The 26,207-nt window shown below is 43.6% G+C and overlaps 1 pseudogene; it reads right to left on the bottom strand.

Moving 5' to 3' along the window:
- Positions 1-1,252: 1,252 nt before the first annotated feature.
- The window catches only part of LOC127449759 (centrosomal protein of 89 kDa-like), a 74,899-nt pseudogene continuing 49,944 nt past the window's right edge, over positions 1,253-26,207 (bottom strand).

Raw genomic sequence — 26,207 nt, 5'->3', positions numbered from 1 at the left:
GTATTGAATTGGTGTAGTCTTTGTATAAAGCATTATCCACATCACACATTATCTTAAATCAATACACACATGTAATGTGCTATATTATTGGCTTTTAACTAAAACAAAAATTCCATAGGAGTAGGATTAATTGGGGAGCAGATCTCACTCAAGGGAAATATCACAAATATAGACTGACACTTGCATTCAGTGCCGTCCAATCACACAGAACTCCAATGAGACGGACACATGCAGCATCTGAACTGAACCACAGCTAAAGGAAGGGGGGACATTCACTCTGCAACTGAAATAACCCTCCATTTGAAATTTTAATTATAGACCTGCTGAGTGTGTGTGTGGGGGGGGGGGGGTTGTTGTGTGTCTGGATTGACCTCTTTTTGGAAATGTCAGACAAGCACAGTCATTTAATTAGACTGTGTGTATCTGTGTATGTCAGCACTCTCTCTTTCTCTGTCTTAAGCTTGCATCACACTAGCTGACATCAAACAACTCAATTTGGCTGAGGGTGTCACACTTAACAACTGTTTTGCAGAGATCTCACACTCTTCAGTCGGAGGTATGACACACTTGCCGATTCAGAAAAGTGGAGGTATGACAGATATATCACTGCAACTCACTCTCTCCAATCCCTAAGAGAATCCCTCCAGTTGCATGGAGCTCGGCCAAATAACAACAGAAGTACCGCTTACATAAACAATGATAATAGAGTGATATAGGATGCATTTCATGGAGTAAATTTACCTTGTGAATGTGTGTAATTGTGTATTTATTCCTAAAGGCTTGCCATAGTACACGCATGTACATATGCTGTCAGTGAATAAAGGATTAATATTCAACAAAAACAGAAAGTTCTGCCTCAGCTTTCTGATTTTATTAGAGCTTTTAGTGTAAGAGAACTCCAGAAAAACGCTTTGTGACAGAATCACTATTACAATTGTGATTTATGTGATTTATTACGTTTGTGATGATATGCAGCTGTGAGTGCAGTCACTGATGAAAACTTTCACATCAGCATGATGTCGTCTCAGTTCTCAGTAAAAGAAGCTCACTGGTTACTTGACGAGACTTAAAGAGTTCACCTCGGCGACAGAACAGTAACAGCAGAAGCTATTTTGATTTGCTTTTCCAGTTATCAGAGCCATCAACTCAGCAGGGAGTTCAGATGGTCAAGGGACTAACGACCTCCCGCTTGGAGACACTAATGCATGCTCTGTCTATATCACGTAGTAGCCGGCGATTATGTAAATGAATGTTACACCTGAAAATTGCTGGAAAAAATGGCTAGTGTGACGCCGGCTTTATTCTCTTTGTCTGTGTTGAATTTTTCATAAGAGTGCTAAGGCAAAGCAAACAATACAAAAACTAACTCCAGCCCCTCAACAAGCTTAACATACTGTACAAACACACTTCAAGGTTGGTGTTTGTGTGTGTACCTTCTATTGTCTATCTGGCAAAGTTCATTGTAAGGACACAAATCTCTTCAAGCCAGGCAAATACATTTTCCCTACAATTTGCAAACTGAAGGTTCTTACCTTTACTTTTTCCTGCAGTTTTCCGAGGCAAACAGTGCTTTCTATTATGCATGTGAGAACACCTTGATTGTCTTTCTCTAGAGATGAAGCCTGAGGATGGATAAAGTGAACAGGATGGGTTACAAAGCTAAAGAGAGAGGAAGAGGAGGGACATAAAGGACAGTAATGAATGAAGAGAGGTTTTAGGGACAAGAGCAAGAAAGGAAAGAGAGATGTCAGTTAAAAATGGGAAAACAGCAAAGCAAATCTTTAAAAGTTTCAGTGTGACTGTTGGGTACAGGCAGATTTACGAACATTTCTCCAAGCAGAAGTAAGGCTCTCTGTCTGGAAAAAGGGGAGTTTGAAACATTCATAATCCCTGAGCGTAAGGCTCTGCCTCAAACACAAAAATAATTCAAACATTTCAAAATGGGAAAAAGTTTGCAGATGTGCTAAACCAAAAAGTTGCTGTGGAAAGGATTTGATGCTGGGTTTAAATGTAACCCCTATCAAGGCAGAGGAATTCAGGAAATACTGTGTGTCTTTAGCTAAAACATGCTTTGTATGTTAACATAAACTACCAATGGTAGATTTCAAGGCACAATTGAAGAATAGCAGTGTGTATCTGTGTATATGTGTATTTAAGACCTGAGATAGTGTGAAGTTTTATTATAATAGTTATAATAGTTAATTATAATAGTTAATTTTCCCACATGAGCTGCTCCTTTAAAGACTTTTAACTAAGAAAGAGTCTCTCTCATGTGTTCTCATGAGTTATTAGGTCACTTAATACTTAAAGAGGCTCTATAAGAAGAGTGCAAGATTCCTATTGAATGGAACTAGAACATTAATCATTTAAATAATTTGCTTTTTATTTCAAATACATTTTGGTACATTTTTCACTGGTTGATACAACAGTGTCTTTGACTTTATAATGACACCTATAACGTTGATGTCACATCATGCAAAAGCAAATTCACCAATACCATTGTAGAAATACCCTATTTGCAGTAGTAATTGGCAACCATGAATTATTTATTCCACGAGTGAAAGTGTCCAATAATGGGGATTACTGAGATAAAATTAGTTGAATTCATCTGGTCATTTGATCTTAATATGTCGGCCCCCATGAGGTGACCTGCTCCATGTAGAAAAAACTGCTTACGTTATTTTTTAGGCCATTAATATGACTCCATCTCAAGGGAATGTACATCATTTTAAACATATTTGTCAAAAGTATTATTTATCTTTGCATCTTTAACACTTTCAATTAAAGCAATTTGATCAGAGAATTGATCAGTTGCAGGAGCAGTCCCTTGGATAATAGGGTTACACACCTTTCCAAAGAGTACATTGATGAAAAACATAATTGTAACCTCTGTAACCTTCTAATGGATCATATCCTCTCCTCAGCAACATCAAGTGAGATCAAGCTGCCAACTTTTCAGAGATCTTTCATTGCAGTCTTCCATCATCTCACCCAACTCCTTCTACGACAATTCCTAAGATGTCAATATTGGTGAAGAAGTTTTCAGGATGAATTGAGTTGAAATTAGTTGCTGATGTACAGCAAAGATCAGAAGACCTGGGCTGAAGCTGACAAGAGCCAGAGCTCAAGACATGAGGAGACATAAATGGACAGCGGCCCCTTCTATACCTTCTATACGTATGTGAATGGCTGTGAGAGCAAGTTTCTGTAGAAGTATCATGTGCATAAGCTGGTCTCTTTCATGGGTAGTTTTCTCTTTGTTGCTTCAGCACACTTATAAACCTCTGAGCCTTACTAATGAGGGAGAGAGACAGGGAAAAAAGGAAATCAGTTTTAAACCCTTACATAAGTCAGTATATTAAGTATTTGTGATGAGGAGGAGGGTATGGCCGGGCTGTGATAGTGCACGGCCGGTGCTGAATCAGCTGATCAGCAGAAGAGCCAGATAAAGGGGAGCCTGAAGCACCAGTTCGAGAGAGAGAGAGATGCATGTGGCCACGTTGTGTGTGCATGTTCTTATGTTTTATGTTGGTTTAAATTTATGTTTCTCATTAAACTTTATGTTGACTGTTCAGCCGGTTCCCGCCTCCTCCTTGCCCGTTGTTTACCTGTTACAGTGGTGCCGAAACACGGGAGGGAGAAGGGCTGCGCTATCGCGGAGTCCTTGCCACTGCCATCCGCCAGGGGAGCTGCCGGCCGGCAAGAGCTGGAGGAACCGCTGCCGTCTGCTGAAGAAGGGGAGGAGCGGTTCCGTCCGCCGAAGAAGGGGAGGAGTGGTTCTGTCCGCCAAGGGCCAGAGGACTCGCTGCCATCCACCGGGGGAGGAACGAGCTGCTGCCCACCAGAGGGTGGAGGAGCGGTTGAGGACCAGGCGACAGCGCATCCGGGAGCCGGTGAGCAAGTTCCTCTCTCTCTCTCTCTCTCTGTGTGTCTCCTCTCGTCTCTCCCCCAGGTTCACAGGAGGCGGGATGGACCACCGGCTGACAGAATGGCCGGAAAGGCAGTGTCTCCCCTTCAGAGATAGGGGGAAGTTAGTCAGACCGGTGGCGCCGCAGCCTAAATCGGGCAGGGGAGGAGTGTGACGAGGAGGAGGGCATGGCCGGGCCGTGATGGTGCACAGGCAGCACTGAATCAGCTGATCAGCAGGAGAGTGAGATAATGGGGAGTTGGAGGCACCAGATCGAGAGAGAGACGCACACGGCTGCGTTGTGTGTGTCCTTATGTTTTATGTTGGTTTATGTTTCTCATTAAACTTTATGTTGACTGTTCAGCTGGTTCCTGCCTCCTCCTTGCCCGTCAATTACCTGTTACAGTTATATTATTATTAAGTCAGTATTTCTTTTAAATAGAAAACATACATATTAGAGGTAATAACCTCCCCTCCCCCGGTTCACATTTCTGCCATTTAAATGTTTTCATTATTCTCGCTTTTAGAAGCTGCCAACTCGGTGGCTCAAATCTTGCAGTCCTCAACTACAATATCAAGTCACTTTACAGAGCAGAGTCAGAGTGATTTTCTCCAACAAGATTGCCAATACACACTGCATGAAAAGTCAAATCAGGATAAATGCAGGAATAGTAAACTCCCACTTTAAGTTTGTCAGATGTATTAAGGAAAAACAGACCCAAGTAACATGTAACCATTAACGTCCACAAAAAGCCACATACCTCAATTCAGCAGACATGTAAAGGGAACTGTGAAGTTTGACAGAAATTTACAGAGGAAATTCAGCTGGTTGTGACAACTGATGGCAGTCCTGCTGTGAGGGCCTTTTATATGTTAATGACTGGCAATTGTGAGTGAAAAGTGTTAGGTGCTTGCTGTGTTTTTAGAGTACAGGTGAAGGCAAATACCTGAAAGTTTGGCTTATTGTAGTCTACAGCAATCTACATTACTGTACAGAAAAAACATACTAAAATAAACACCCTGAAATTTAAAATTGTTAACCAAACAGTTGTGATATTTAATTAAATAATAACACAATTTTATTTTACTTGACATATTTGACAGACATAACAGAAAAAACTATGATTTAAAAATTTTTGTTTTTATGTACATTGTAAACATGTATACTGTTACCATTGTGCTGACATAATAGTTAATTCAAATGACTAATGGATCATTCATAACAACTGCCTAAAGAATTTTGGTCAATAGCCATGATCACTTGGTCAGAAAATATCAACCAAACTGTACTGCTGTTAGGGACTCAAGCCACACAAGTTATAGTTAGTTGAAACCAGGTGCGAGAGCGTTTTAATGAGACTCACAGGATTTACAGGATATGCACAGTGAGATCAAACATAGATGAAATAACACAGGAAAGTAAACAGGTAAGTTATGGTAAGTAGCTTTCACATGCTGATGAAGGAATCACAAGGTGAGTTTCCAGGTAAAACATCCACAGAACTGAAGAAGGATCAGGATTTACAATAAACAAACGAATAGGAGAATCTACAGGTTTAGCACAACACTAGGTAAGTAAACACTGCGTGAGAGCAGTGCAGTCAAACAAGAGTCCTTTGTGAGACTTGACCATGAACTGGAGTGAAGGTGATCTATTTAAGCAGTCCATAATGAGTGAGCTGATTGTGTGCAGGTGTGGTGAGTTAGAAGTCGGGAGAAGAGGAGCAGAACACTGAGGGAGGTGGAGAGCCCGAGGGAGGCATGACAGTACCTCCCTCACAAGCCACTCCCAAGGACAGATGCCCCGGACGCCGTGGACGCCCTCGTCCACACGAAGCTGGGTGGTCTGGGTGATCCGCATGGAAGATGGAAAGCAGCGAGGGGTCCAGGATGTCATCTCGAGCCACCCAAGACCTTTCCTCTGGGCCATACCCCTCCCAGTCGACCAGGTACTCAAGACCAGGTACTCCAGCGCCAGGAGTCCACGATTCCCCACACAGAATACACCGGATCATCCTCCAGGAGTGGCAGAGGGGCTTCATCACCTCCATTGGTCTCTGTATGAGAGGGAGACAGTGGAGGATGGTATGTAAAGATACGTGAAAGGTAGGTGCAATTCTGTAGTGCTGTGGTAACTGGAGACGATAAGTGACAGGATTAATTTGTTCTAAAATAGTGAAAGGACCAATAAAATGAGGACTTAGCTTTCTACTTGGAAGCCAAAGTCTGATGTCCCTAGTAGAGATCCAGACCTTCTGTCCGGATTGGTATAGTTGAGGATCTGAGCGGTGGACGTCGACCTGGCTCTTCCGCCTTCTTACGGCCTGCTGAAGGTGGACATGCGCCGCATTCCAGACCCTCTCACTCGTCTTGAACCAATGATCTACTGCCAGGACTTCAGAAGGTGCTCCTGACCAGGGGAATAGTGGAGGTTGGAAGATGAGTACGAACTGGAATGGAGTGAGGCCGGTGGTCTGCTGGTGGAGAGAGTTCTGTGCGTACTCTGCCCAGGGAAGATAGCGCTCCAGTGGTCCTGGTGATGATGATAGTAGGTCCGGAGGAAGTGGCCGATCTCCTGGATCTTCCGTTCCATCTGCCCGTTCATCTGTGGGTGATAACCAGAAGAGAGACTAACTAACACACCCAGGAGTGAGAAGCTCTCCATACCTTCGAGATGAACTGTAAAAGGGCCTCCGCCGTTTCGAAGGCAGTTGGTAAGCCCTATAGTGGTACCAAATGGCAGGCCTTGGAAAAACGGTCAGACACAGGTGAACCCCTCAGAAGAAGGCAGGTCGGTGATGAAGTCCACTCCTAGGTGGGACCAGGGTCTTTGAGGAACAGGAAGGGGAAGAAGCTTTCCGGCAGGAAGTTTGAGATAGCACATCAGGGCAGGCTTGTACAAACTGTCAAACATTTCTGGACATCTGAGGCCACCAGTAACAGTTGTGGAGGAGTGAGAGGGTCTGTGCTATGCTGGTATGGCCAGATCTTGGAGAGGAGTGAGCGGCCTCAAGAAGGGAAGGACGAAGCGAGGCTGGTACATATGTGCGGTTGGATGGACATTCAGCCAGAGGAGGATCAGTCAAGGAGGCTTGGACGATTTCATCATCCAGGGCCCACCGGATGGGACTCACAAAGATGGTAGGAGGCAGGATGGGATCTGGAGTGGTGGTATCAGGTTCTGGAGACGCACTGAAGACGTCCATGAATTTACTGTACTCAGGAGGAATCAAGGCAGACTGATTAAGGTTGGGACTTTCAACGGTTGTCACATTTTGTACCAGGGAAGAGTTTGTAGCAGGTGGAGGACTTTGTCGATGAGGTAGAGTTAGACATTCCTGGAAGCACTGCGAACCCCAGGATAGGACTTCTTCGGAGGCCCAAGACACAATGGGGGAATGTTGAAGCAGCCACGCTCTTGCCCCATCACATCATTGTAGGAGGCGAGTTGTCTCAGGAGCGCAGCTGTAAGCCCCTGGCGATAGGCGATGTGGAGTGCCGCTTCATTCCTCCTGCTGATGCGTGGGTGCGGAAGGTTATCGCATAGTCTGTGATGGAGCGATGGCCTTGATGCAGAAGATGTAACTGTTCTCCCGCATGCGTGCTACCAGCTGGATTTTAGCTCAAGATGATGCCGAGTATGGCTGCTGCGTTGCGAGCTCCGACCCAATATTGCCGTTTTTTGTTTGTTTTGTCTACAATTCTTACATTTTTTGTCTTGGATGTTGTCTGCCTTATTGTCTACGATAGACAAACAATTTTGGACATTGGTTCTGCAATAGCACACCGTAAACCGGACTTTAAATACCTCAATGCCGACCCGCTGTTTTCAAACACGCCAGCGGAGCCCTTTGTCTGGGCAGCCCAGCCGCGGAAACGCAGCCGGAAAAGGGGAAGGAGGGCCGGCGTTCTCATCAGACTAAGACGTCGCACAAATCGACCCCCCGCTACCCAGTATTCTACTGGCAAATTTTCAGTCTCTGGACAACAAGCTCTGCGAGCTGAGAGCGCGGATCTCTCTCCAACGAGAGACGAGGGACTGCTGCATTATCTGCCTTACAGAAACTTGGATGTCTGCAGAGATTCCAGACTCAGCCATCGAACCCGTGGGGTTCTCCGTGCACCAAGCGGACAGAGTGAAAGACCTCTCAGGTAAAAGCAGAGGAGGTGGTGTATGTTTTATGATCAACAAATCCTGGTGTGATCAGAGGAACGCACATTCTATCAAGTCTTTCTGCTCTCCTGATCTGGAATTTCTCATGCTTCTGTGTCGACCATTCTGGCTACCGAGGGAATTCACAGCGGCCATTATCACAGCTGTGTACATCCCACCAAAAGCCGCCACAGACCGGGCACTCAAGGAACCGTATGGGAGTATAAGTGAGCAGGAAACCGTGCACCCTGAGGCTGTGCTCATTGTGACCGGGGACTTTAACAAAGCCAACCTCAAGTAAATAGCACCAAAATACTACCAACACATCAGCTTCAACACACAAGGGGACCGGGTTTTGGACCATTGCTACTCTCCCTTCCGGGATGGCTACAAATCCCTCCCCGCCCACCATTTGGCAAATCGGACCACTCTTCCGTTCTGCTTCTGTCCGCTTACAGGCAGAAACTGAAACAGGAAGCACCCGCCCTCAGAACAATCCAGTGCTAGTCGGACCAATCAGTTTCTATGCTACAAGACTGTTATGATCACGTGGACTGGGAGATGTTCCGGTCCGCCTCTGATGACGAGATCGAGCTCTACGCTGATAGCATAACGTGTTTCATCAGGAAGTGCATAGATGACGTAATACTGACCAAAACAATACGGATCTACCCTAACCAGCAACCGTGGATTAATAGCGATGTTCGTGCGGCACTTAATGCGCGAACCTCCGCTTTTAATTCCGAGAATGTGGAGGAGCATAAACAAGCCAGTTATGCCCTCCGCAAAACTATCAGAGTAGCCAAACGCCAGTACAGGGACAAGATTGAAGGACAGTTCAACACCACAGACTCTAGAAGCATGTGGCAGGGAATTAATATCATCACAGACTTCAAATGGAATAAAAACTCTGCCGTGAACACCGTTGCCTCTCTCTCAGATGAACTTAATACTTTTTATGCTTGTTTCGAGGGAAATAACACCGCCCTCGCGGAGAGAGCTCTCGCGGCTGAAGCCGTTGTTAGTTCACTCTCCGTCTCTGTAGCGGATGTAAACCGATCCTTCCGACGGGTGAATATCCGTAAAAGCCACGGGTCCAGATAGCATTCCGTGACGCGTCATCAGAGTGTGTGCGAACCAACTGGCTGGTGTTTTTACTGATATTTTTAACCTTTCCCTATCCTTGTCTGTGGTCCCCACATGCTTTAAAATGTTCACCATTGTGCCTGTACCAAAGCAATCCAAAATCACTGCTTAAATGACTGGTGTCCTGTTGCTCTGACCCCCATCATCAACAAATGCTTTGAGAGACTAATCAGAGATTACATATGCTCTGTGCTGCCCACCTCACTGGACTCACTGCAGTTTGCATACCGCAACAACCGCTCCATTGATGATGCCATTGCATCTACACTACACACTGCTCTCTCCCACCTGGAAAAAAGGAACACATATGTGAGAATGCTGATTGTAGACTACAGCTCAGCATTCAACACCATAGTGCCCTTCAAGCTTGATGTGAAACTCCGGGCTCTGGGCTTAAACAGCTCGCTGTGCAGCTGGATCCTAGACTTACTGTCAAGCAGACGCCAGATGGTTACAATGGGCAGCAACATCTCCTCATCACTGACCCTCAACACTTGAACCCTGCAGGGCTGTGTTCTCAGCCCACTCCTGTATTCCCTGTACACACAAAACTGTGTGGCGACACACAGCTCCAATCCCATCATTAAGTTTGCTGATGATACGACGGTGGAAGGTCTGATCACTGATGAAACAGCCTACAGAGAGGAGGTGCATACTCTGACATACTGGTGTAAGGAGCACAACCTCTCCCTCAACGTCAGTAAGACCAAGGAGCTTGTGGTGGACTTCAGGAGAAAAGACAGAGAACACAGCCCCATCACCATCAATGGAGCACCGGTGGAGGAAGTCAGCAGCTTCAAGTTCCTGGGTGTCCACATCACTGAGGAACTCACATGGTCCATCCACACTGAGGCCATTGTGAAGAAGGCTCACCAGCGCCTCTTCTTCCTGAGATGGCTGAGGAAGTCTGGAATGAACCGCCACATCCTCACACGGTTCTACACCAGCACTGTAGAGAGCATCCTGACTGGCTGCATCACTGCCTGGTACGACAAAAGCACTGCCCTCAAACGCAAAGCCCTGCAAAGGGTGGTGTGAACTGCCAGACACATCATCGGAGGTGAGCTTCCCTCCCTCCAGGACATATATACCAGGCAGTGTGTGAAAAAAGCTCAGAGGATCATCAGAGACTCCAGCCACCTGAGCCATGGGCTGCTCTCACTTCTACCATCAGGCAGGCGGTATCACAGCATCAGAACTCGCACCAGCCGACTTCATGACAGCTTCTTCCCCCAAGCAATCAGACTTTTGAACTCTTGATCTCTCGTGATCAATATACATCAGCACTGCACTTTATTAATCTTATTATCTCACTGGACTGTCATAAATTATATTCTCTCTTAACAACACACTGGCAACTGACTATCAACTGACAGCCTGAATGTCAATACAGCACAATACAACCTACTGTACATTTTATATAAACTATTTTTATTGTATACTGTGTATTCTATATTGTGTGTATGTGTATTCTATATTGTGTGTATTGCATACTGTACATTGTATATTATTATTTGTATAATGTGTGCAATTATGTGTATATTTGATATGTAAATTGTGTTGTGTAAATCTGATGTTTATTGTAAATTGGTATATGTCTCATCATCAACGGAGAGAGATGATGAAAGCGATTTTCGAGCGGTCGGTGGTGAAACGATGCGGCTGCATCTCCATGGCAAGAGAACACTGGAGGAGTAACCCATTACAATCCTCCGCAGACCCAGAATATGATGCTGGATTGACTACTGGCTCTGAATGGTGGCTGGTAGGCGAAGTGTGTGCTGGTGTGTTCAGTAAGGAATCCACTGAAGGGGCTGATGGCATTGGTGGACTGGACTGTGGTTGACTGGTTGCGGGAGTAGCGCGCTTCGAAGCAAGGGATAGCCGAAGTTGCTGTACCAGGGCTTCGAGGATTTCATCAGCTCTGGGTGAGTCTGGTCTTGCTGGTTCCATTGCTGGTCAAGTCTTCTGTTAGGGACTCAAGCCACACAAATTGTAGTTGGTTTAAACCAGGTGTGAGAGCGTTTTAATGAGAATCACAGGATTTACAGGATATGCACAGTGAGATCAAACACAGATGAGATAACACAGGAGAGTAAACAGGTAAGTTATGGTAAGTAGCTTTCACAGGCTGATGAAGGAATCACAAGGTGAGTTTCCAGGTAAAACATCCACAGAACTGAAGAAGGATCAGAATTTACAATAAACAAACGAATAGGAGAATCTACAGGTTTAGCACAACACTAGGTAAATAAATACTGCGTGAGAGCAGCGTGGTCAAACAAGAGTCCTTTGTGAGACTTGAAGGTGAACTGGAGTGAAGGTGATCTGTTTAAGCAGTCCATAATGAGTGAGCTGACTGTGTGCAGGTGTGGCGAGTTAGAAGTCGGGAGAAGAGGAGCAGAACACTGAGGGAGGTGGAGAGCCCGAGGGAGGCGTGACAATTGCAGAAAATTGCATAACAGTTAATAATTATCCTTTTTTAAATGTATGTATTTTTTTTTTTACAAAGTATGGGTACTAAAGAAATTGAATGCAAACTATTTAATCTGTCCATTAAAAAGATTTACTGTACAGCACATTGGTAAAACAAAATTAAGAAGTTAATAAAATAATAAAATAATAAAAAATAACAAAAAATAAAGTAATAAAAGCAGAAGAATAAAGTTCTACTAAAAAAAATCTAAAATTATAACATTTTTGTTGTTAAAAAATAACCTGACATGTCCATAAAAAAACAACAATATGAAAACTAGAAATCATATTAAAAAAAAATAGGAATCATACAGGCCTAAATCTCAACCATTGTGCACAGTGGTACTAATGATACCTTCTCTTTTGCCTGGGTTAACTGCACAGATATAGTGTCTGGATGAGGGTGCAACCATGTTATCTTTAAAACAACATGCTGTAAGGTCAATGTGTATATTTTTCCTGAGCAATAACATGGAGGTGTTTAACAGCTTTTTTTGCAACCAACCCTGCAAAAAATACCAGCTTAACCAACATACAATTCCCAGGTTTGGTGCTGGTCTAGCTGGTGGGCCAGCATAGAAATGCTTTTCCCCATTAAAAACTAGCTGGTAAAGTTGCCTGATCAGCATGGTCATTCTGATGAAGCTGGTTAAGCTGGTTTAAAAACCAGGGGCTGGATTCACAAAAATGTTCCTAAGAAAAAAATTAAGAAAGTTCTTAGGATAAATCATAAGAAGTTTGTAAGAATGTTCCTAAGTGCAATTCTTGAAAAATTCTTAAGAAGTTCTCAAATATTTTCTTAAGAACATATTAATTTTTTCTTAAGAATAAAAAGACAGGATTTGACATTGTCTGATCAGCCTGCTCATGGGCTTGCCTTGTCTAATATCCTACAACAAATTCAATACTTCAACATTGGTAAATTGTAATGATACATTAATCTATTAACCTTTTCTTTTTCTTTTTTTTAAGTAGCAAGCACCTCGCGATAGTTTTTTTGAATGTAAAGTGTGTAAGATATGTTAGTTTAACGACATTAACTGCCATAGGAGTATTTAATTGCTGCTAGCCATTTGATAACTTTTAATTTGACATGGAGGATAAGAAAAGAAACAAAAACTTTAGCAGACAAGAGGTTCTTCTTGAGGAAATTACTGCAAGGAAAAAGTTCTCCTTAGGAAGCTTGATAATAATATAATGTCAGAAATTAAGAGGCGTGTAAATGGGCAGAGCCTGTCTCCGCTGTGCCCAACTCCGAAAGGGATGTGGATGGGATGAAAAAGAAAGTCTCAGCTTACTAATGTTATAATTATTATGTTTCTATGAACTAAAGTTCGCGGAGAGAGAGCGCTATATGTAGCGCAACTATTAGCATGAATGGTCATCACATTAAGAAGCTTCAAAACAACATTTATTGTTTGAATTTGGTGATAACATTTACATGGTTTACAAGCTGAAAATAAAAATATAATTAAACACATAAAAAAATGTCTAAAATAACATTTCTACGTAAACAGCCCACTGCGACTTCAGACTTAACATGAAAAACCCAGTAAAATCATTAAACATCTCACCTTTTAGAATTTAAGACAACTGTGAGGTTATCCTAACTTTAAGATGTTATTTACGACAATATTTACGTTTTTTTTTTTTTTTGAGAATTTGAATGAATGCTTCTTAAGTGTTTTTTAAGAACAATCTTAAAGCTACACTATGTAACTTTTTTTTTTTTTTTAAATAAAATGTTTTTGTGGCAAGGAGGAGGGCGGGGCCGGGCCGTGGTGACGCACGCTTGGCCCCTAATCAGGCTAACCAAGCCAACGAGAGGGATAAAGGCCGCCGGAGGCAGCAGTTCGGGATAGAGAGAGCTACAGGCAGCTGCCCTGTATGTGTTTATGTTTGTGTCTTTTTGTTTCATTTAACATTACTTTGATGCTTCATCCGGTTCTCACCTCCTCCTTTCCCTTTTACCCTGTTACATTGGTGCCAAGGTCCGGGAAGGAGGAGGGATGCGCCGTAGTAGAGTTCTCGCCACTACCATCCACCCCAAAGGAGCAGCCACGGCCATCCGCCGGGGGACGGAGGAGCCCGGCTGCCTGAAAGTGGAGGAACAACAGCCGACCACAAGGGGAGGAGGGGCTCCTTAGGTCGGGCTGCTGCCAGGGGTGGAGGAGACCCCTACCGGCCGCTAAAACGCGGCTAGGTCAAAGAGAAGACCGCCGTCCATGAGCGGGGAGGGGCTCACTGCCGAACGCTTGGAGCGGGAGAACCGCTGCCAGGGGTGGAGGAGGCCCCTACCATCCACCAAAATGCAGCGGGGCGTTCCATCCACCAGGGGCTGGAGGACCAGCAATGCTGGTTATTTCAGCTAGGAAGGCTTTAAGGTGTGAGTCTATACAGAAAAGACTTTAAAAAATAAACCTACTCTGAGAAATATTTACTGGAGAAATAAGTGTAAAAACTAGCCCCTGTCTCCCCCATTGTTGACTATTCATGACTGACCCCCCTCCCCACCCCCCATGCCCACATACACACCTCCACCTCACACCCCACCCCCTCCTGCACAGACTTTTGTTGTTCTGATTTCTGGTCAGATTTGAGTAATTTCAAACACACCTACAGATGCAACAGACAGACTGTCAGACCGCAACATTCTAAGAAGAATCTTCGTTCAAATAATCCACTAACCAGGTAAGATAGATGATTTATACTGTATTAAATACCAATACTTTATTTAACTTCATCTGATTTTAACTGCATTATTATCTCTCACATAATGGTTCTTCTTTTCCACAAAATACTTTTTTCCCACATGACCAGACTCAACACATCTTCAGAGATAATATAAGGTAACATTCCAACTATTGTTGCAATCTTTTAATATCCATTTTATGTTGGTTTACCTATTCAGCCTTCTGTTACTAACAATATTTTAGGTCTTTTAAGCATCCTGCAAGACTTATAATGAGATTATGAGGAGGAAGTAATCCTACTTTCATCCTGGAAAATGCAGAGCTGAAAGACTCAATCAAGACTGTGGCAAAGAGAGAGAAGTGTAAGTTTAAAATCTATTACACAGTTGATGTATCTTTTTTTATTGCATATGTTGTTAGGAGTTCTTTAAATGGGTGTTTAATGAGGAGGAGGGCATGGCCGGGCCATAACGATGGACACCCGGCACTGAATCAGCCCAATTAGCCAGGAGAGGGTTAAAGAGGAGCCGGGGACGCCATTTCGAGAGAGAGGGAGAGACGCACGCAGCCGCTGTGTGTGTGTGTGTCAGTGTTTGTGTTGTGTTTAAGTTGTAATTAAAGTCTTTTCCTACATATAGCGCTCTCTCTCTGTGATCTTTAGTTCATAGAAACATAATAATTATAACAGTAGTAAGCTGAGACTTTCTTTTTCACCCCATCCACATCCCTTTCGGAGTTGGGCACAGTGGAGACAGGCTCTGCCCATTTACACGTCTCTTAATTTCTGACATGATATTATTATCAAGCTTCCTAAGGAGAACTTTTTCCTTGCAGTAATTTCTTCAACAAGAACCTCTTGCCTCCATGTCAAATTAAAAGTTATCAAATGGTTAGCAGCAATTAAATACTCCTATAATGATTAATGTCATTAAACTAACACATCTTACGCACTTTACATTAAAAAAAACTATCACGAGGTGCTTGCTACTTAAAAAAAAGAAAAAGAAAAGATTAATAGATTAATGTATCATTACAATTTACCAATGTTGAAGTATTGAATTTGTTGTAGGATATTAGACAAGGCAAGCCCATGAGCAGGTTGATCAGACAATGACAATGTTCCTGCTTCCTCCATCTGCCACACTGGTGCCGAAACCCGGGATTGGAGGAAGACATGCTGACATGGAGTCCTCGCCGCTGCTGCCCGCCAGGGGGCGGAGGAGCCCACTGCCATCCACCAGGAGGCGGAGGAGCTGCTGCCATCCACCAGGGGGCAGAGGAGCCACTGCCATCCACCAGGGGGCAGTGTAGCTGGCTGATGACCATGTGGCAGCATGGTCAGGAACCGGAGTTTTCTTTTTTTTCCCTCTCTCCCCTCCCTCTCTCTCGGGCTCTCCCTCCCCTCACCCTACTCTGATTCCCAGGAGGTTGGGAAGACCGGCAGGTGGGAGGACAGCCAAAAGGGCAACACCTCCCCTCCAGGAAGGGAGGGGGGAGTAAGTCAGGCCAGAGGTTTCCCCAGCCTGAATGGGGATGTCCGCAGATGGTGCTGTGAATGTCAGTTGGTTAATCCACCGGCCACCACAAGAGCGCCTTTGCGCCCGCTTCCTTTGATCGAGGTCCCCTTCGAAAGAATTGGTATAGACCTCGTCGTGTCATCAGAGTGGACGGCATGCAGACATCGCTTTGTGTTGGTTCTGGTGAACTACACAATGCGATATCCGGAAGCAGTGCCTACACGCAACATTTCACCACATAGTGTTGCGGAGGCACTCTTCAGAATCCTCTCCCGAGTGGGGGTTCTGAAAGAAATCCTTACTGATCAAGGCACTACTTTCATTTCACGAACACTGCACAAACTGTATGAATTATTGGGTATTAAATCGATTCGGACAAGCGTGTACCACCTAATCAAACCCTGAAAAACTTGATTCGTAAGTTTGTGCACGAAGATGCCTCCACAGGGTTCTCCCCACTTGAATTATTGTATGGGCGGAGGCCTCGCAGTGTCTTAGATGTCGTGAGGGAAAATTGGGAGGAGGGACCTTCAACCAGCAAAAATGAAATTCAATACGTTCTTGACCTGAGAGCAAAACTCCACACAATGGGGCAGCTATCACATGAGAATTTGCTACAGGCTCAAGAACGTCAGTCCCGGCTGTATAACAGGGGAGCTCAGCTACGGGAATTTACACAGGGAGATGAAGTCCTTGTATTACTACCTACATCAAGCTCTAAATTACTCACAAAGTGGCAAGGGCCCTTTGAGGTCACACGGCGAGTCGGGAAGTCGATTATGAGGTTAAACAAACAGATGGGGCGGAGCACGGCAAATTTACAACCTCAACCTCTTAAAACCATGGAGGGAGGCGGTCCCAGTGTCTTTGGCAACGGTGGTTCCGGAGAGGGAGGAGCTCGGGCTGGAGATTAACTTAAAAGCCAATCGAGGCACCACGGTCACTTGTGGAGACCATCTCTAATCGTCGCAAGTCACTGACTTGGCCCGGTTGCAAAGAGAATTCTCTGACATATTCTCGGCCCTTCCCAGTCGTACGAACCTCATAGAATACTATATCAAAACAAACCCAGGGTAGTGGTACGCAGTCGTCCCTACCAATTACCTAAGCACAAAAAAAAGTGGTTTGAGAAGAATTAAAGGCCATGCTCGATATGGGGGTAATAGAAGCGTCCCACAATGACTGGGCCAGCCCGGTGGTGCTGTTTCCGAAGAGCGATTGTACAGTCCGGTTATGTGTGGATTATAGAAAAGTAAATGCGATTGATGAACAACTGATGAACCGCTCGATCGGTTGGGTGTGGCTCACTTTTAATCCACACTGGATTTGATAAAGGGTTATTGGCAGATCCCCATAACAGCAATTCTCCATGAGAAAACAGCTTTTTCCACACCGTTTGGATTACCCCAATTCGTGACCCTTCTGTTCAGGGCTCCGGCTATGTTTCAGCACCTTATGGACAGAGTCCTCAAACTGCACTCTGCTTACGCCACTGTCTATCTAGATGACATCATTATATACAGTAATGATTGGCAGCGGCATAAGCAGCATCTGCGGGCTGTTCTCAGGTCGCTGCGACGGGCAGAACTCATGGCAAACCCTAAGAAGTTCGCATTTGGATGGATGGAAGTACGGTATATGGGGTTCCACTTGGGCCACGGGTAGGTGCATCCCCAAATTGTTAAGACTGCAGTGATTGAGGGGGTCCTGGGTAGCTCAACATGTAAAGATGCTGACTACCACCCCTGGAGTCGCGAGTTCGAATCCAGGGCAGGCTGAGAGACTCCAGCCAGGTCTCCTAAGCAACCAAATTGGCCCGGTTGCTAGGAAGGGTAGAGTCACATGGGGTAACCTCCTCACGGTCACTATAATGTGTGGTTCTCTCTCTCGGTGATGCGCATGGTGAGTTGTGCGTGGATGTCGCGGAGAATAGCGTGGGCCTCCGAACACGCTATGTCTCAGTGGTAACGCACTCAACAAGCCACGTGATAAGATGCGCTGGTTGACAGTCTCAGACACGGAGACAACTGAGATTCATCCTCTGCCACCTGGATTGAGGAGAGTCACTACGCCACCATGAGGACTTAAAGCACACTGGGATTTGGGCATTCCAAATTGGAGAGAAAAAGGGGAGAAAATCACAAAAAAAGACTGCAGCAATTGCAGCCTGCCTGAGACCTAAGACCAAAAAGGAGGTGAGAATGGTAAGGATCATCACCTGTCAATGACTGTCTCTAACAGCTGTCTGTCATTGCAGTGAAAGTTGGAGATGGATTAAAAGGTGAGCCAGACAACAGAGAGGGGAGAGAGAGTTACACACACCCTGAGACCGACAAGGAACATTATATTGCTGCTGAAACTGACTTGAGTTTCCGCTGAAAAGCGTGTTTTTTGAGTTCTGAAAAATAAAGTATCTTTTTTGTGTTGGAACTCGCCAACTCCCACTTCCTTCTTACCAACATCACAAACTGTTACAGACCCGTTTCAGATACAGTACATCTGGAAAGTATTCACAGCGCTCCACTTTTTCCACATTTTGTTAAGTTACAGCCTTATTCCAAAATGGATTAAATTAATTATTTTCCTCAAAATTCTACAAACAATACCCCATAATGACAACGTGAAATATGTTTGTTTGAAATCTTTGCAAATTTATTACAAATAAAAAACGAAAAAAATCACGTACATAAGTATTCACAGCCTTTACCATGACACTCAAAATTGAGCTCAGGTGCATCCTGTTTCCACTGATCATCCTTGAGATGTTTCTACAACTTGATTGGAGTCCACCTGTGGTAAATTCAGTTGATTGGACATGATTTGGAAAGGCACACACCTGTCTATATAAGGTCCCACAGTTAACAGTGCATGTCAGAGCACAAACCAAGCCATGAAGTCCAAGGAATTGTCTGTAGACCTCCGAGACAGGATTGTATCGAGGCACAGATCTGGGGAAAGATACAGAAAATTTCTGCAGCATTGAAGGTCTCAATGAGCACAGGGGCCTCCATCATCCGTAAATGGAAGAAGTTTGGAACCACCAGGACTCTTCCTAGAGCTGGCCACCTGGTCAAACTGAGCGGTCGGGGGAGAAGGGCCTTATTCAGAGAGGTGACCAAGAACCCGATGGTCACTCTGACAGAGCTCCAGCTTTTTTCTGTGGAGAGAGGAGAACCTTCCAGAAGAAAAACCATCTCTGCAGCACTCCACCAATCAGGCCTGTATGGTAAAGTGGCCAGATGGAAGCCACTCCTCAGTAAAAGGCACATGACAGCCCGCCTGGAGTTTGCCAAAAGACACCTGAAGGACTCTTAGACCATGAGAAACAAAGATTGAACTCTTTGTCCTGAATGGCAAGCGTCATGTCTGGAGGAAACCAGGCACCGCTCATTACCTGGCCAATACCATCCCTACAGTGAAGCATGGTGGTGGCAGCATCATGCTGTAGGGATGTTTTTCAGCGGCAGGAACTGGGAGACTAGTCAGGATCGAGGGAAAGATGAATTCAGCAATGTACAGAGACATCCTTGATGAAAACCTGCTCCAGAGCACTCTGGACCTCAGACTGGGGCGAAGGTTCATCTTCCAACAGGACAATGACCCTAAGCACACAGCCAAGATAACAAAGGAGTGGCTCTGGGACAACTCTGTGAATGTCCTTGAGTGGCCCAGTCAGAGCCCAGACTTGAACCCGATTGAACATCTCTGGAGAGATCTGAAAGGTGCTTCAACAAAGTATTGAGCAAAGGCTGTGAATACTTATGTACATGTGATTTTTTTTCTTCGTTTTTTATTTTTAATATATTTGCAAAGATTTCAAACAAACCTCTTTCGTGTTGTCATTATGGGGTATTGTTTGTAGAATTTTTAGGAAAATAATGAATTTAATCCATTTTGGAATAAGGCTGTAACATAACAAAATGTGGAAAAAGTGAAGCACTGTGAATACTTTCCGGATGCACTGTAGGCATCGTGGCAAGCCCAGCCACTTTCAGATTAAAGAGTTGGCTTTCCCATCCATCTTGCTTACTGTGGACAAGGGGATTTCAAACAGTTTTAACGGCCACATTATCCTCTGGTATAGTGTTGTGTGATAGCACCACACCTTGTAATTTCCTGGAAGCTGGCTTCGGTCGATCCCTGCTAGACCATCAATGAGCTGTTTCAGCATGCTCTTCCCCATGTTCTTGTCAGAGAGCTCAGCCGTGTATTGTCTCCCAAGGCTTTTGATGGACTGTTCAGCCAACAGGGGGATTCTCTCACCACCCACGACAAAGAGGGTGCTGTCGTTTCTGACCCCTTTCCTAAGCAAGAGACTATGGGACTTTGCAAGCTTGATCTTCATCCTTGCCCAGGAATTTAATTCATCCATCCTTTTTAGCAGTCTAGCGGTACATTGTGCTGTTGGCAGGAGGCTAGTAACATCATCCATGTAGCTTCTCAGAGGGGGCAGTTTCTGACCTGATGGCAATCTGACTCCTCCCACCAGCTGTCTTGCTCCAATGAGTATTACCTTGAAGGCAGCCACAAACAGAGTGGGGGAGATTGAGCATCCCATGGCAATTCCTACCTCCAACTGTTGCCATCCAGTAGTGAAATCCAGGAGGGTAAAGCCCATCTGCAGGTCCTTGAAGTAATTTGACACCAGGCTCCTAATGCTGTGAGGTATGTATGTGGAAGAACTTGGTGGCGTAGTTGATGAGCTGATGTGGCACTGATCCATTTGCGTTCGCAAGGTCAAGCCAAACAACATCCAGTTCTTTCTTTTCAGGCTTGGCCAGTTGGATTTGCTCCCAAATCACAGATGAGTGCTACACACACCCTGGGAAGACTGGGACCCTCGCCTTCTGGCAGCTGGTGTCAACATAGCCATTCTCTGTGAGGAAGTTGGTTATTCACTGTGCCAAAATGAAGAAGAAGATCTTTCCTTCAACGTTGAGCAAGGGGATGCTCCTGAATTGGCTGATCTCTCTGGAGTAATTTTCCTTGGTGATGAATACCGGGGATGTATTGCTTTTTCCAGGCATCTTGCATGAGGGTCCACAGCAGCTTCAATACTGCGGGGCAGTTATTATAGAGCCTGCAGGGTATTCCGTCGGGGCCTGGGGCTGCTGATGATCTGGCCTTTCTTATGACCACTCTGAATTTGCTGAGCTTGGGGGGGGGGGGATGTTAAACTGGGATATGGGTAGGGCTGGATGTGGCATGTACCCTGGCAAACCTAATGGCTCATTCCTTGCTGGGTTGCTATACTGCCTTCTGATGTATTCTTCCAGCTCCTCCCTGGTCATTTCCAGCTTCCCAGTCTTTGCTTCCTCCAACAGTTGCCTGGCATACTTGAAGGGGTTCTTGTAGAAGTTGGCTCGCTCCTTCTCCATCCTATTTCTGTGCTTTTGAATGCGCTCAGCCCTCCGCAGGCTGGCTAGCCTCTGCTTGATATCCTCCCACAGCACTTTGAGACCTTTCTCGTCCGATGTTGCCTTCCTCCAGTTCCTTTGGAGTTGTCGTCGCCTTTGCAACAGTTGCTTGATCTCTCTTTCTCACTTCCCTTTTTTGTCTCAGCGCAGTGGTTTTCTTGGTGGCAATTATGCCGAACCTGACGTTGCACTCCTGATAGAGAATTTCTCCAAACAAGTTGAGCCTAGCCTTCAAACCCCCTCGCAGTGATATTTCTAGTATTTCACTAAGGTCTGCATACAGTTTTTGCCATACTATTGCCTCGCTGGCTTTGGCCTGATTTTTGTCTGTTCTTGGCTCTGGTCTTTCAGGACAGGTGGATGCATCTCCTTGGTGCTCACAAAGCAGGTCACTCTCCACTACAGGGTCTTCCTCCTCACCTAACTGCCTTCCCTCAACAACGATGGGTCTGTCGGTACTGTTTTTTTCGACCTGGCATTTGGTCCCTCTTGTCTGATCTGACGTTGCAGTGCAAGGTTGCTGTTGGCCTTTCCCTCCACATCTTGCTCTTCCCTGGTGGATTCGTAGTTCCCTGAATGTGATCACCTTCTCCCACCCACACCCACATATCCGCAGGCTCATCACATTATCCATGTTCGTTCCTGTCATTTTCGTATGATCCGTCCGATTAGGCCCATCTTTCAACCCGCCTCTTGGAGGGCCTATGGGTTGTCTTCTCTTTGTCAGTTTTGTGGTGAATACTTGGTGTCTCTCTTTGAGAGACTAGTGGGTTGGGTTCCCAGCCACCCACTCTCGGTGCGGTCTTTCCCACCGCCATTCAGTCTTTCCTGGCTGTCCTCCAGTCTTCCCTGGACTCCAACTGCCCTGTTCACAATAGTCACTGTATTACCAGAAATAGCATTAATTACACAGGTAGTTGTTGGCCTGCTATGGCATTACTGCCTGAAGCACCTCCTCCGGTGCCCATAGGTCAGCTGCAGGGTCATCAGCCGGGTACCACCGCTCAACAACGTTTTGCTCCTTTAACCCCAGAATGTCTCCTGGTGGCAGATTATTTACAATTATTGTCTCAGAATTTATGTTGTGTCAACATTGATTGAAGGCCTTTAATAAGAGGCATAAGCTTAAATGTTGTTTGGGATTGTGTGGGCTAAATTTTAAGTTTAACCAATAAAATTAAATCCAATGCTTGCAGTTGCCCAATAGCTGTCAAAATTCAAGGATGTGGTAAATAAATTGTAAACAATAAAATGAAAGCCAGTATATGCAGTGACTCAATGGTTGTTAAGATTTAAGGGTAGGTTAAGTTTAAAGGCAGCCAATCCCATTTGAGATAAATTACCAATAGGGGTGACCATTTTATCCAAAAGGTGATAAATGCAAATGGGACTCAGGTGTGAAAAAGTCTCCTGACAGACAACTTAAGGGGATTACTTACCATGGCAATAAATGGCCATAACACAGAAGGAATCGTCACTCACTATACATCCAAAATAGTATATAATCGGGTGGGCCTGTGGAATTTGAGACTCCAGGCCAGTAGATTTCTGAATAAGTCTGAATTTCAGCAGTTTATACAGGAGTCTACTCGTCCGGATACAGCTCTTTTCATCCAGTGATAGCCCATCCGTTATAAGACCACAAGTTTAACCCTTAAACGCATACCTCGGGTCTTTAGTGACCTGGGACCTCATTCCACCCCTGCACCTCATCCATTTTCTGGAGTTGTGTCCATACCTCTTCAGTATTCCTCAGTGTTTCTCTTATAAATAACACAAAAAATAAATCCTTTACAAGAAATCTAAACTAGCCACAAACTTGCCACAAATATGCCACAAATTTGCCACTCGTAATTTTCAAATGCAAATAAGCATTTGATTTGCCGCAAATGTTTGCCAGAAGTTTGCAGCTCTTCGCCGGTAGAGGTGAACCTCTGGCAAACCTTTGGCAACAATGGACAATTTGCCGCAAGTTTGCCACAAAGCTCAATTGCATCTGAAAATTATCAGTGGCGAATTTGCTGCAAGTTTCGGTTTAAGTATCAAAAGAACCAAAAGTGTATAGGGTTATTAGAGTCCCCAGGTATGTAAGTTTTTTTGTTGTTGTTGTTGTTCATTTTGTTTTTTGCGCATCCACAAATTATATTTTTAAGATTATTTCATATAAGTTTACTTTCACAGGATATCTACTTCTTTGTTTATTACAAGAAGAATGAGTACTATATACATCGATTTTCTGTGCAACAATGAATTAACAACAATGGTGATTTATCAGTAATCCATATACATGTATACATACACTGGTGGCCAGAAGTTTGGAATAATGTACAGATTTTGCTCTTATGGAAAGAAATTGGTACTTTTATTCACCAAAGTGGCATTCAACTGATCACAATGTATAGTCAGGATAATAACAGAGTACCAATAACGTGAAAAATTATTATTACAATTTGAAAAATAAAAATGCAGAACTTCTTAAACTACTTCAAATAGTTCTCATCCAAAAAAATCCTCCTCATGAAGCAATGACAGCTTTGCAGATCCTTGGCATTCTAGTTGTCAGTTTGTCCAATTTCACCCCACACTTTCTGTATCACTTGCCATAGATTTGGCTGTCTTGTCGGGCACTTCTCACGCACCTTACAGTCTAGCTGATCCCACAAAAGCTCAATGGGGTTAAGATCCATAATACTCTATTCCAATTATTTGTTGTCCAATGTCTGTGTTGGACTGTTTCAAAAGTTACCTTTTCTTTTCAATTCTTCCCATAAAGCCTACACCCCTGAGTCTTCTCTTTACTGTTGTACATGAAACTGGTGTTGAGTGGGTAGAATTCAATGAAGCTGTCAGCTGAGAACATGTGAGGCATCTATTTCTCAAACTAGAGACTCTGATGTACTTATCCTCTTGTTTAGTTGTTCATCTGGCCTTCCACATCTCTTTCTCTCCTAGTTAGAGCCAGTTGTCCTTTGTCTTTGAAGACTGTAGTGTACACCTTTGTATGAAATCTGCAGTTTTTTGGCAATTTCAAGCATTGTATAGCCTTCATTCCTCAAAACAATGATTGACTGATGAGTTTCTAGAGAAAGCTGTTTTTTTTTTGGTTTTTTTTTTTTTTGTTTTTTGCCATTTTTGACCTAATATTGACCTTAAGACATGCCAGTCTATTGCATACTGTGGCAACTCAAAAACAAACACAAAGACAATGTTAAACTTCATTTAACAAACCAAATATCTTTCAACTGTGTTTGATATAATGGCAAGTGATTTTCTAGTACCAAATTAGCAATTTAGCATGATTACTCAAGGATAAGGTGTTGGAGTGATGGCTGCTGGAAATGGGGCCTGTCTAGATTTGATAAAAAATTACTTTTTTCCAAATAGTGATGGTGCTGTTTTTTACATCAGTAATGTCCTGACTATACTTTGTGATCAGTTGAATGTCACTTTGGTGAATTAAAGTACCAAATTCCTTCCGAAACAGCAAAATCTGTACATTATTCCAAACTTTTGGCCACCAGTTTTCATCTTATACATGTTATTTCTTCCTCAAGATGGCACTGTTCAGTGATTGATTTACATTTGACATTGCTATTTGATGAAGAAGCAACATGGAAGTAAACTATAACAGTATGATATGACTACTATCATTTGGGTGTACTACTGAAATTATGTAAGTTGTGCATCTATTTAAACTCAATAAGTGCCTGAGAAAATAATTATGTCACTTATATTTAGCTTACGTGTAGCTTATGTGTAGATTATATGTTATAAAGAGATTTGCACACATAAAATGTTTTTTGTATGTGTGTTGAACACGAGATTGTACGTTTAAGCATGCACCTGTTAGCTTGATGTGAAAGCTGAAGCTCTGTCTCAAAGTGTTTTATGTGGGAGTTGAGGTTGGTTTTATCCAGCAGTAGAGTCTTTCTCTCAGCTTTCAACGCACTCATACGAGCCAACAGCACTTCAACCTCTGAATTCTTCACTCTCATGTTCCTCCAGCTACCTGGCACACACACACACAAGACATATAGAGAAGATTCAAGGTAAAGGTATGCATTTATCTTTATATGTGGAGTAAACAATTTTCAGGTTTAATAGAGCATCCTTACATAAGGATTTGTTAACATTAGTTAATGCATTGGGTATCATGAACTATTAATTAACAATTATTTTTATACAGCACCTATTAATCTTGGTTAATGTTAATTTAAATTTTTACAGTTGTTCATTGTTAGTTCATTCTAGTTCATAATGCATTAACTATTGTTAACAGATCCAAATTTTAACATTACAAATATATTAGTATATGTTGTAATTAATATTAACCAGGATATTAATGTTAACTAATGTAATTAACTCATGTTAATGAATACAACCTTGTTGTAAAATGTTACCAATCTTTCTTTGTTACCAAACGCACCTGCATTTTGTGTGTGCCTATGGCAACATGCATGTTTGTACCAGTATATATATGCAAGCGAAAGGGTTTGTGTCCTTGTGTGTGATGAATGTAAATCTGTGTGCTATTTTCATCCATTTCATTACACCATTTTCACATGTTACTTCATGTGTAGGGTAAAAATAAAAAATAAATGGAAAGAAGTGCTTTTTCTCTCTCCCTTTGTCTTTCTCTTGGTATGTTCCTAAATTAATGACATAACCAAAAAAATTCAAATTATTTATTAAAATCCTGTTTTAACTGGAAAAAAAAAAATCTAATAGGAAGCACACTACCTCCCCTCACTCAATACTAACTGCAAACCCTCTCACACTTCAGTAGCTCATCAAAAGCAATTAATGTTTCTCCTTACTACTTTTCTGGCTGTTCTTTATTCTGTCTTTCTTTTTATTGAAAGCGTCTACCTTCCAGTGAAAAAGGTGAAACACAGCAGG

Source organism: Myxocyprinus asiaticus, chromosome 2, assembly GCF_019703515.2.
Source record: "Myxocyprinus asiaticus isolate MX2 ecotype Aquarium Trade chromosome 2, UBuf_Myxa_2, whole genome shotgun sequence".
In the NCBI taxonomy this organism is placed as follows: domain Eukaryota; kingdom Metazoa; phylum Chordata; class Actinopteri; order Cypriniformes; family Catostomidae; genus Myxocyprinus; species Myxocyprinus asiaticus.
This window is presented reverse-complemented; position numbering and strand designations above follow the sequence as displayed.